This window comes from Thunnus thynnus, chromosome 12 (genome assembly GCF_963924715.1).
Source record: "Thunnus thynnus chromosome 12, fThuThy2.1, whole genome shotgun sequence".
NCBI classification, from domain to species: domain Eukaryota; kingdom Metazoa; phylum Chordata; class Actinopteri; order Scombriformes; family Scombridae; genus Thunnus; species Thunnus thynnus.
The window spans coordinates 9,845,243-9,858,293 of NC_089528.1; the positions used below are offsets into that span (position 1 = coordinate 9,845,243).

General features: G+C 37.4%; 1 pseudogene; it reads right to left on the reverse strand.

Moving 5' to 3' along the window:
- Window positions 1–6,075, reverse strand: LOC137193844 (protein shisa-like-2A; annotated as a pseudogene).
- Window positions 6,076–13,051: the final 6,976 nt, after the last annotated feature.

Below are 13,051 nucleotides of genomic sequence, written 5' to 3' on the forward strand. Positions count from 1 at the left end.
AAGAGATGGCCAGGACAGATTTTTTCTCATCCATTTTCCTCCCAGTCCAGACTGGTTTAGTTTAGTTCATTAGTTTATTTAACAGGTGCCATGTACAACACAACCGTTGGGCCAGAGTTATCTATATAGCTAATTTACATCTGTGGTCCCTGGGCAGGAAAATATTAAAGACAATACAGTACAATACAAACAATACAAAACAAACAATTAAAAACAATACAATTCGCAAAATGTACAAACAATACATCACATATTGATCAACATCATACAAAATATACATTACATACTCTCCATGTTGGAAAGCAGTTGATTCCATACAAACGTTTAGATCAGTGATCACATGATTGGTTTAACTTGAGCCAAGTGTTGTTTTAAAAAATACTGAAGCTTGCATTCTCTGATATGGGTGGGAATTGAGTTCCATTTATCTGCTGCTCTGACTGAAAATGTTGATTGTCCGAAAGCAGTATTCCTAAATTTGAGCAGTCACCTCTGGCTGATGCCCTGGTCTCCCTCGCATTGTTCCTGCAGAATGACACACAGTGTTTAAGTGGTTGGAACGCAAGATCATGAATTAATTTATACATCAGGCACATATCTGTAAACCAAAGAAAACTGTCAAAGGTCAATAAATTATACTTTTGAATGATGATACAATGATGGTAGCTCCTTGGTTTTTTATCCTATTTTATATATCTGTATTCCATTTCAGATCCAGAATGTAATCAAAGACCCAGGAGGTAGATTTTTGGTAGTTCAAGGCACAATTAAAGGTGATAAACTGAATCTGATAAATGTTTATGGCCCAAATAATGATGATCCTGGAATTTATACCAAGTTATTCCTTACAGTTTCCAGTCTTTCTGGACAGAATATTATTGCAGGCGACCTCAGTTGTACTTTATACCCAGCTAAAGATCGTTCAACAGAAGTTGATCATTCACATATTAACAAAAGAAAGTTAAGATTGTAAGTAAGTATTAACTATTTCTTAATTTCTGCCCAGCTAATATCTAAAATAGAAAATTGCCAGTGCAATAGTATTATTATATCAGATCATGCCTGTATTTCCTTGACTTACATAGACTCTAAATTAATTTGTGACCCTCCAAAATGGCGATTTCAGTTAAAGTGACTCCTGGAGCTCTCATTCATAGAATTTCTTGGGAAACAAATAGACTTGTTTTTTCTAATGAATACTACTGAAACCTCCACAACCACTAGATGTGAGGCCTTTAAAGCAGTTATTAGAGGACAGATCATGAGCTACATTAATACAAATTCTAGGGAAATCAATAGGGACATCGCAACCGTAGACTCTAAAATAAATCTTGTTGAACAAAAATGATATCAAAATTTAGGAGACAGCGCAGAGATACAACAGAAATTACTTCTTTATAGAATGAAAGCAAATATATGGAAAACTTCTAGCTTGGTGTATTAAACAGCAGCAACAAAATAGTGCTATTCACTGTATTGAGGATAGTAAAGGAAATATGTTTTACCCAATAGAGAATGTTTTATGACAAACTATACCATGGCCAAATGGCCTTATCTTTGTCATATTCTTACTAAATTTGGCTTTGGGGAAACATTCTGCAATTGGGTTACATTATTGTATAAAAACTCAAAGCCAAAGTCTTAACCAATACTACGGTATCCAAACCAATCTCTATATTTAGAGGATGCTACCAAGGATGCCCCCTGCCCCCACTTCTTTTCATTTTAGCTATTGAACCACTTAGAAATAAGATCCTATAAGGATTTATCTTGCATACAAATAAGCCAAACCAAACATAGGATAGTGCTATTTGCCGATGATGTCATAATTTTTATGAAAAATTCAGATAAATCAATTCCAACATTATTAAATTTTGTCTCAATCTTTGGGGAAATATCAAGGTACAAGGTCAATAATAACAAATCTTCCATCATGTTATTAAATGAAAGGGAGTGGAAGAATCCTCATCAGACTGTGGCATAATGTAAAATATCTGATTGTTTCACCTACTAATATAGCACAAACTAAAGATCTACTAAAGAGTTTGGTAGCCTACTCTAAACTCTTGGCACGAAGGATGACATTACCAGTGTCTTTAACTGGCAGAATTAATATTTTAAAAATGAAAGTTTCATTTATTTGTTTCAGAATATACCTCTACCCCCACCAAGATAAATATTTCCAATGCTTATGCTTTTAGTAATTTTATATGGAGCAACATGCCCAAGATTACGTTTATCACTATTGTGTCTTCCATATGATGGAGAGGACCTAAGTGCTTAAATTTGCAGTGGTACTACGGGGCAGCTCAACCACGAACAATTATGTCTTATTTTTCTTTAGATAATGTCCCAGGTTGGATACAGTTAGGGACTGTTCCCTTGACTCAAATTTACGGCTACATCTATATTTATATTCATCAAAACCGACTAATCCAATTGTATTAAATATGATGAATGTATGGCAGGACATTCAAAAATACATGCACATACACCAACCCCTCTCCCAGTTTAGCCTGATGTGGGGGAATTTATACCCTCAAGATCAGATAAAGGTTTTCAAATGTGGTTTAGAAGGGGTGTTAGAAAACTAGAGATTTATAAAAGGAGGCAACTCTTATGTCCTCTCAAGAACTGTCAGCTAAATTTGATTTACAAAGCAACAACTTTTTTAAATTCCTTCAAATACAAAATTTTATATATATATAGCTCAAAAACAAAAAGTTGAATGTCCTGTCCTCTCTACTTGGAAGAAATTACAGTAAAAAATTGCTACAACAAAGGATCGATTTCCTCCTTTTATGATTTTCTAGTCAAAGGATCTCAAATGTCCTCAGAGAAAAGTTTACAGGTATGGAGAAAAGATCTTGATGAGGATTTAACATTAGACAACTGGAAGAAAACATGCGAGGAAACACAGATACGTTCCATAAATACTCGCCTTGAGTTAATTCAGTACAAATTGCTGATGCGTACGTATCTTGTACGTACGTATCTCAGATACTTGTAATAAATGTAATGATGTCAAAGGAACACTTCTTCATTGATTATAGGAATGTAGGTTGATAAGGAGTTTCGGGGAAGAGGTACATTGTACTATTGTACAGTTGGTTTCAGTACACCTACCTCCCCTTTGAACCCAGAGTATTTATTATGAATTTATACCTTAAGGATCTAAATACAAAAAAGGGCCAGTATGTGCTTATCAACATGTGCATTTTGCAAACAAAGAATCTGATAGCCCTTAGATGGAAAAGTAAAAGTAAATCATCTATAGTGAGTGGATTAAGGAGATGGCATCCTGTATGGCATTAGAAAAAAATTACATATATACAGCGAAACAAGGAAAGGAAATATGGGATCCCTTAGTACAGTTTCTTAAAAGGGAAGAAACAGGAGTTACGCTGGCAGAAATGCATCATTCTGATCCCTAAGCAGGAAAATTCATGTATAAAGATGTAAGTAGCAATATTGTATTTTCAGTTAGAGAAGCATGTGTGTATGTGTATGTATATATGTACATGGTTATGCATATGTATATGTTTTGAGGTTTTTTTGTTTGTTTGTTTTGTTGTGTTTTGTTTTTTTATCTTCTTGCCCTTTGTCTTTCTTTTCTTATGATGTGTTTCTATATTAGTTGATTATTCTCTGGTATGATTTTTTAGTATGAAATGTTAATGTGCTAGGAACTCGTACTGTTTGTTACCAGTATTTTGTAATGTTTTGCCCGGAGGAGTCTGGGGTAGGGTGGGTGGATTGTCTTTGTTTTACTTTTATAATTCCTTTTTTTTCTTTGTCCCATGTCTATTTATGTTTGAAAAAATAATTGAAAACTATCCTCAAAAAATAAATAAATGAATGAATAAAACCAACATTGACTTATGATAGACGTCCTGATGCAAACCGCAGTCAACCCACTCAATCCAGTTTCACAACCATCCACCCTGACCGCCCATTAGTCCTTGGACGATGACAAGAGGTCAATTGTCAAGAATACGTAAACATAGGCCATTTAAGCACTAAGCGACAAACAACATATGCTGTCATTTCTTTCTGGCAAGGACATCGCACTGTAAAGCCATCCTTCAGTCCCTGACTAAATGTAGCAGATGTGGCTACAAATCTACAGTATCCATCTGTATCAGGGTAAAGCCTTGCTGTCCAGACTCAGGTGTTGGCTGGTGTGTCAGTCTCTTTTTCCTGCCATGTGCCTCATCTTCAGCATCTTTCCCTGATGCACATGATCCTGTACATCCAGAATGTAAAGTGGAGATCCTACGTCCCTTGTTGTTCTAGCATATGCCTTAATCAGTCAACAATTCTTAATGAGTCTTTGGCTTTCATGAAGCCAATTATATGCATTCTCTTCCAAGAAGATGGTGGATACTTAATTTCCATTAATACGGTCTCAATTACTGCTGCAACCACTTAGTTATGGAGCCATGAGGAGGAGAGAAAGTAAGTAAGAAAGAAATTCATCAAGGCATGAGGTTTCATAGCCTCCATAGTGTGTCAGCAGCACTCAAGAGCTGTTCTTTATTTGACCAATCTTATATCTACTTAATATACAATACTTAATATTCACTCCTCTCAACCACCACAACTCCAAATTCTGCTGTTGTTCCTCCCTCTGTCATAGCTGTTCCCAGGCAGAGCAGTCTACCTCCAAGATTCAGTGGCTCTCTTAACCTCTGAACCGCTGGTCCAATTTTTTAATGAGAAATCTCTCAGTGTCTTATGAGGGACTTTCCACCTTTACACCGGTGACAGTCGCAGTGAAGCACCTCTGGAAGAGACGCTCAGGGTCTGGCGGCTGATTATCACAGTGCAGCTTCCTGCTCATGAAGTGCTTTCTGAATCCCTGTGGACCAGAGGCACAGCTCACTCTCGCATGACTGGATCCCTCACTGGGATCTCCTGCTGGAAAGCACACAGACAATTGCACAAGATCCATGGTTCAAGATCACATATCATGTGCTCTGTTCACCTACCAAACACAAAAGAAAAATGGGTCCATTTAAAGATTTAAAACGCTGCTGATTGCAGAGATTTGTCAGAACTGAAGGCTTTCAGAAAGAACAGATCAGAATAAAACTTTAACTCCTTTTTATGAGTCTACTTGAGAGAGCCTACACACACACACACACACGCCTACACACACACTAACCTGGCACTCTGAGGGGTAGGCCGTTGTCAAGACGACTGGGTTTGGTGGCGATGAAGAGGTAGCAAAGGACACATACGGTGATGAGGAAGGCAAGAAGGACCACCGCTGCAATGGACAGACCAACAAGAGCGCCAATACTGAGAGGAGAGGAGAGGAGAGGAGAGGGGAGGAGGCAATAAGAGAAGACAAGATGATGTGAGGGATGCAAAAGAAAATACTGAAAGAGAGAAGATCAAATATGGAAAGATAAATAGTGGGGTGAAGGGTATGAGGTGAGAAATTGCATTGAACTGGACATGGAAAAAACTATAAAACTATATTTTGCCTGTGCCAAAGATAATCTTCAGAACAAATCAGATGTGTATGGTGTAGTTCTAACTGTCACACTGGAGAAAAGCAATGACCAGAATGAGAGAAAGGAGGGGCACAGGTAAAAAGGATTCCAGCAGCTAAAGAAAAATTAGCTTTTGAAATGATACTGACACAAAGTCAGTGATGTATCACCGGAGAATACTATCTGATAAGTGAGACCATGTTTTAAAAAGATGCTGCTGCCTACATTCTGCACAGTTAGACAATTTAAACAATAATCTGTTGACCATGATGGGAAATACATACAACAACCTCTGTGATGTTCAGGAATTTTAAATAGGTGACTAAATAAGAAATATGATAATGACTTCCCTCCTTACCTCAGCCACCACATGTATCCATACTCATACGGGAAAAAACTGTTGGGATCATCACAGCAATACTTAACATCATTAAATCCGCAACAGTAGACAGCAGCAGCATTTCCCGGTTTGGGGCAGGAGAAACCGTCCACAAACACACCGTCAGCGCTGTAGTAACCGCTGCATTCAGCGCTCATGCTGCAGCAGGAAAAAAAAACACACTTGTGATCCGTTAAACGTCCTCAGCAGGAGTAGTAGTGCGCTCTGACAGTGGCGGAGTATGTTTCTCCATCAGCTGTTTCCCGGTGAATGAGCCGGCTGAGAGACAGAGATGTAAAACTTTGAATCTGAAGAAATCCGGTTCCTTCCCTCCCCCTCTTTTCATCCCTCCCTCCCTCTTTCATCACCCGCAGACACACACATATGTTCTCACCTCCTAACTTAATCTGCTTGAGTTTGTAGACACAATAAGCTTATTTGTTGATGATGGATGTATTGAACACTTTTGTGTTTCCCTTCACCTTAACCTGAACCTAATCTAACCCTAACAGACCTCGACACATCACTGTTTTTCCGCAATGCTGTTAATTACCCACAAAAAAGAGAAAAAGATGCACAACTTCTGTATAAGAAAAAGTTGAGCCTTGAAATGATTTGTGAATATCTCATAAACTCGATTTTTAAATCTTCAGTTTTAATTGTGGGTGATTTCATCACTTAATTGTAGGATTTAACCAACTTAAGTTCAGAAGAACTAATGTCTGTGTTTCTTCCATTACAGTCGCTTCTGCAATAGAGTTAATGTCCATACTGAATAACAATATCTGTCCAACCAACTGCGATTTAATAGCCATGTAATACATTCACCATTTGCTTTTTTTTAAACCCAGTGGGTGTTTTTAAAAAGTTGCTGATCACATACTGTGATAATTATTGGAGCTGTGCCCTGTTTTACATAATAGTAATGTTAATTTGTCCATGTAGGAAGGATGTTGCAAAATCCCTCATGGTACAAAATAGCTGCATGGTGAGTGTAATGCATGTGTAGCAGGTGTATTAATATATTTGCTCACATTTCAGTAGCACAAGGACACTTATCTACTGTTCTGCCTGATTCATCACCGATTAAAGGTCCTATAATTTTTGACACATAGGCCTACAGCTGTATTCAAATATGTGTTTGACTCCCAGACGAACATTTAAAGTCCCTCTCCACTCAAAAATGTGTTTTACTTATTATTACTTCACTTGGATGTTTAAGGCGTGATCTACTATCATGATTTGTGACATCACATCTAGTTCTGAGCCAGTTGTGGTCCAGTATGCAATTAACACTTATATGGTGTAGAAACCTGAAGCCTCCAGTGCACAAACACTGAGAAATGAAACATATATTTGCATGTTCATAGATTCTGGATTTTTCAATGAGGGAAGGAGTAGATGTAATTTCAAGGATTTTAATAAGCAGTAAATAGTAATTGAACTTTTTTGATGGACAAAACATGTTAAGACACATTTTTTATTCAAAGCAGAGTAATTTATATATCTTAAAACATGTATGGAGGGGATCTTTAACATTGTACATACTTCTAAATCAAAGCACAATTAATCTGAAGTAGGTAACATTAAACAGTGTATTATTACATTATTGCTGAATCTTGATTACTTAAACGTTCAGCTCAGATGGCTCAACCCACTTATGCAAATAATACTTTGATACCTTATTATATAATGCAATAAAATACCCATACAATTTAAAAACTCATGGTACACCCACACATTTGTTGCCCTTTTTGTCTGATTAAACCTTTTCTCAGGATTGTGTGGGTCTGTGATTGACATCTCCTTCACTTCTTATGAGTACATTAGCTGTATCAGAAATGACTCCCAATTTATTAATGCACTATATTTAAAGTATTATTTGAGTGTCTGAATTTAAGTTTATGCTCTATACAGTGTCCACAAAAACTTCCACAATTAAGCAAAAATAAGTTGTGCCCATGCCGTACACATTACATTACAGTTACGAGACTCTTCACCTGTCAGTGCTGACATGAAATGATAATAATTCATGGCCTTGAAGCTCAGTGAACTGAGATATTGATGGTGTAATAAGATTTTTTTTGTCTTTATATCAAAGATAAACCTAAAAATACTATTAGGTAATATTGTATTTAATGTTGATGTATGTGGAGTGATTGGGTTTGGCAGTAACACTGCAACTCAACCCAACAAGCCAGTTATGAAAAGTAAATGTTTACAAGTCATAAAAATGAGATTGTTTCATATCTCTACCATTCATCCATACCACATTAACACAGTGTTATTACACATCCATGCTACACCCACACATGTGTTTTTGATTATTTTACCTAGTTAGACATCTCCTCTGGGCTGTGTAGGCGCAAACAGACGACACATGATTGACATCTCCCTCGCTCTGCTATTACACTGAGTTGTAGGTGTGAGGGATAACTGATGCATTTAACATTCCTGTTGGAGTCTCAGCTTGAACAAGGAAAGAAGTCTAATCATCCAGAATAACTGAATGCACTTAAATGGTTGCAACTGACCTTAAAGCTGCACTTATCAATATTTATACATTAACAATGATTAAAATGACAATGTGAAATGTGAAAGGGGTTGCTCATAGTGACAAACCAAAGAGAATTATCACCTGAGTGCCGTTCCCCTCAGACTTTTGACATCTTTTAGGTCATTGTTTTGGTTATATGGCCAACAACTTTATTGTTTTGGTTCACTGTCGGTGCTCTCATCAACCTCCTTTTTAACAAAAAAGCACCAACAAAAAGCCACTTCCCTGCATCAAATTAGCATTTAACAGCAAAACAGCCAGATATTTCCCTCAGGGATTAGCAGAGACTTAGAGAACTAAATGTTGTAAATATTGGAATGACATTTGCCAGGTGCTCAGAAACATGACTCCAAATGACTTTCTAACAAATTAGCCATATTATCTTTATAAGGTTATGTCAGTGCCCATTGGCATGTCACCCAGATGTAATATAGATAAGAAAAACTGATAAATAGGTTTAATATCCTTGGTAGATTGTTTGTTTAAAGCTAACATGCTACTACGCTCACTTGGCTTGACAGAAAGCAGCCTGGACTAAGACTGACAAGATCTTGCTGACATCTGATTGAGTCCATGACTTTGCAATAGACATTAAAGCTCCATTTGGTTGAAACTTTTCTCTTACAGTTTTCACAGACTCCGCTCAGTATGACTCATTCTTCACTGAAGCTTCTAATTTCATGCTGAAATAGCTCTTATTCAGACCAATACATTCATTTGCAATGTCATGTGTAATCATATTTCTTGAGATTATTTTTTTCCTTCATAATTCAAAGTGAAAAGAGACAGTGGAATTAAGAGGTAGGGTTTGCAATATTTAACAAAAAGGCTCTGTACGTTCAGACTTCAGCACAACACAGGTTGAGCCACCTAGACACAAAAGCCCTGTCTAAAATTTTAATGACAAAGCACACAGTAAATAAATTCTCGCTGTAAAGAAATATATAATGGAAAATACACCAGCTACATAAACTTTGATACTACAGTATTTTGGGACTTAAATGTAGTATTACTATCCACTGAACTTACACAGAATGATGGGGAAAACCTTCAGTTGTCATTGTTTCCTGAGTAGCCTTCTTAATAATGTTGTTCAGCCCCTGTTAGTGACTTTGCTGTGGAAAGTCAACAGAGCCACTTCCCTCATAAGAAAAGGCTCATTATTGGTCAAAGTCCTTCACATCGGCTCTCATCGTCAAATGTAAACAACAGTAAAGCAAAGAGAAATAACAGTTAAGACTTCCTGTTAGAAAATGGAGACAAATACATCTTTCAAGTGCACTTAAGCCCACACACAATGACACATCATCTTAGCAGTACTGAGGTCGTAGCAAAGTTGGTTGGTCAAATGAACAATATTGGAAAATCAGAACAAAAATATAGAGGCTAAATGTTGAGATTGACATATTATCATGTTATAAAGTTCTTATGGCAAAAATGTTAGCAAACAGGTTAGCAAACACCAGCTGATTCACACATCTGGCAGACACAAAGAAACATTAGCATTCAGTTGGAGTCGTATTTCAGACCAAGTGATGAATGTATGTACAATATTCATTCTCCCTTTAGCTCTGTTTTTGGTCTTGACCAACTCCTGTTGGAAATAACACTGATAAGAGCAGAGAGACTGAACTTTTTCCCACGTACATAGTAATTTATTCAATTGTTGATACATACATACATATGTGAAACATATTGTTTAGAGCAGCTTTAAGGTTACAATTTGGTTTAGGGGGTTAAAGTAGAAATGAAGATTAGGTGAAGATAAACTCCTCCCCAACCAGCCCCCCAACAGCTCACTGTTGTTGATGTTTTCATATACATACGCACAGCTCACAGTGGAGTGCCAAAACATAACCATATCCAATATATCCAATATAGTGCCACATTTAATACAAAACTGTTCTGCATTCTTTTATGATTCTATTTGATGCATTACAAGCATCTTAAATGGAAAACTGTATCTGCCGTAAGATGTTGTCATTGATTTGATACTTACAAACAAATGACATGAAGCTGTGGAGGTCAGATGTTTGTTTGTAATTATGAACCATTTCTGATAAATATCACACCATGGAAATGTCAAACACTTCATCGCATAATAAGAGACAAGGATTTAATATGTTGTGTGTGAGGTGTACCAGTTTTCCTTAATGTAATTACCTAATCTTGCCCCTTAGTTTGATAACAGAAGTACATACAACAAATATTTTTTTGAATACTGAGGAAATTCAGATTTTAATTCTTAATTCTGATATGGGATGTGGATGCTTTTATGTTGAAAAGAAGGCTTTTGAAGTTAAATGATAATTTTCCAAGAAGAACATTAATAAACTGAGCAATAAAAAAAATGACATCAAGGGAAGATGAAACTGTCACTGACACTTGGAAAACAAGTCTGTATGATTGACTGAATGGAGCATTCACATATCTTTTCTGAAGCTCAAACTCTTTTAATCAGAAAAGAAAACAGTCCATCCATTCCCTCAGATGACTTCTGTCTGCTCTGAGGACGGTGTGCATACAATACATGTAGCAAATGGGTTAAAACAAGGGGAGAAAACAAATGTAAATCATCAAAATGAAGGATTTACATGATTCTTCTGTATGAGGTACATTGCTGGTGTAGATTGTAATTACTTCTAAGATGGACAGAGAAAGGTAAATTCATGAACGTGATGGTTTTTAATGAGACCACTCAGACCCAGGATTAGGAGCTCCAATAACAAGGCGCAAGGGAATGTCCTCTGGTTTGAGGGATCTGCACATGAAAGATGCTGTTTCTAGTCATCATGCTAAGGATGAAGTGGACCACTCAAATTCTCTCTGATGAGCATTGATCCTGCTCATCACTAGGCAAACATATGGTGCAGAAATATCATCACAGGTGAGAAATGTCTTATGCGGAGTCTTAGTAAGTAGTAAGTAAATAATGCAATCCTTTAAAATGAAGAAATAAGGAAAAAGTTACCATAGCAATTGAGGAAATAATTCCACTCAGTAACATCTGTGGAAAAAGAAGGTTGTGGGTTTAACAGTGCTGTTCAGGTGTTTAAATTTCCAAAGGGTTGACTATCTTGAGCTTTATTGGAGATTTCACAGGGACAAGCCATTTAAAATTGCACAAAATTGGGAAAAGTTTTCATTCACTTCTTATTTTTCACAGAAATACCCTTCTCAGTTTTTCTTTTCACTATCGCTTGCCTCTGTGTCAGTCTGCAACTGCCATACCAAAAGCATGTTTGCACAAACTCTTGAGCTCTACAAAGGAGTTTTCAGAAGAAAAAAAATGCATCACATTATTTGCTGGATTTATGAGTAAAAAGTGCAAGGAGAGGACCAGAGTTAGTCAAAGAGAATAATATCTCCTGCCACCCCAAGAAAATGTGTTCCATCATAAAAAGCACAAACATTTTGTTGCAATGAACATAAATTCAAGATATGAGCAGCAGATACACAGTGACAAAGGTGAACAGAAAGAAAATTTAGAAAGACAGAGGGATCAGTATCAGCCAGTAGTTCACGATGGAATCAGCTGCTCCACTGCAGCCTGACAGGCAGCAACCGCATTCATTCTTGCTCTCAGTTTAGCAAACCAAGCACCAAATCTGCTAAAAATTTCCCTGAGATGATATGTAATGGAATATGTTGAGGCTCACAGCAGATGACCTGTGGATGTCGAACATGCCTGCCCATCTAAATGAATGAGGAGCAAACCAGGCCTGACTGCTCGCTCTAATCCCAGATTATCTCTGCCAGTCCAATCCAGAAACAGGGAAAAATTGGCAGAAGAAAGGGGATTATTTGACAGTGGTGAGGGATTGTGGAGTGACATGGCGGTTAAAGCACACACCTACTTGTTCATAAACATCACTCACACACACACACACACACACACATACACACACCCTCACAAACGTGCGAACAGAAATGCACTTATTACAGTCACATATATGGACAAATCTGCAGTTTCAAATGCAGCTTGAATATTTCAGACTGAGGCCCGTCCTCTCGTCACCTCATATTCATGAACGTGTTGATGTAAGAAGCAAACGATCATAGCGGTGGCCTGACCCTTGCCGCTGACACCCTGCCCCCCACCCACTAACTCTCCCTTCCCCATCCATCTCTCCTCCCCTATCAGCCTGCAGAGAGCCGTCGATAAACATCCTCCATCACTGTGCTCCGCCACATGACAAATAACGTTGACCACTCTTGTGTGAGCTGCATGCTGCACAGCAACAATCACCACAACACTCAAAATCCCTGCACCACCTCATTCTGTATGTACATTATACGTATGCTGCACTTCTTCTAAATTTAATTGAGATTTTATTTCTGTCTTGCATGTGCAGGGTTATGTGCTCTGCAAATAAGAGTGCAATGCCTTCGACTGTTTGATTTTCTATTAACTGAAAGTAATGCATCAGTTTTCACCTTGTTGACATCAATGAGCTCAAGCAAGTCATTTCTTAATTAGCATCATTGGTATTTTGTGGCAGTGAGCATATTGTAGTGCATAAAACTGTCTTGAAATCAGCTGAAAATGTGATTGAAAATCAAAAAGGTGCAGATAACAATAACGGTATTGAAAGAGGTTTGCTGATATGACTG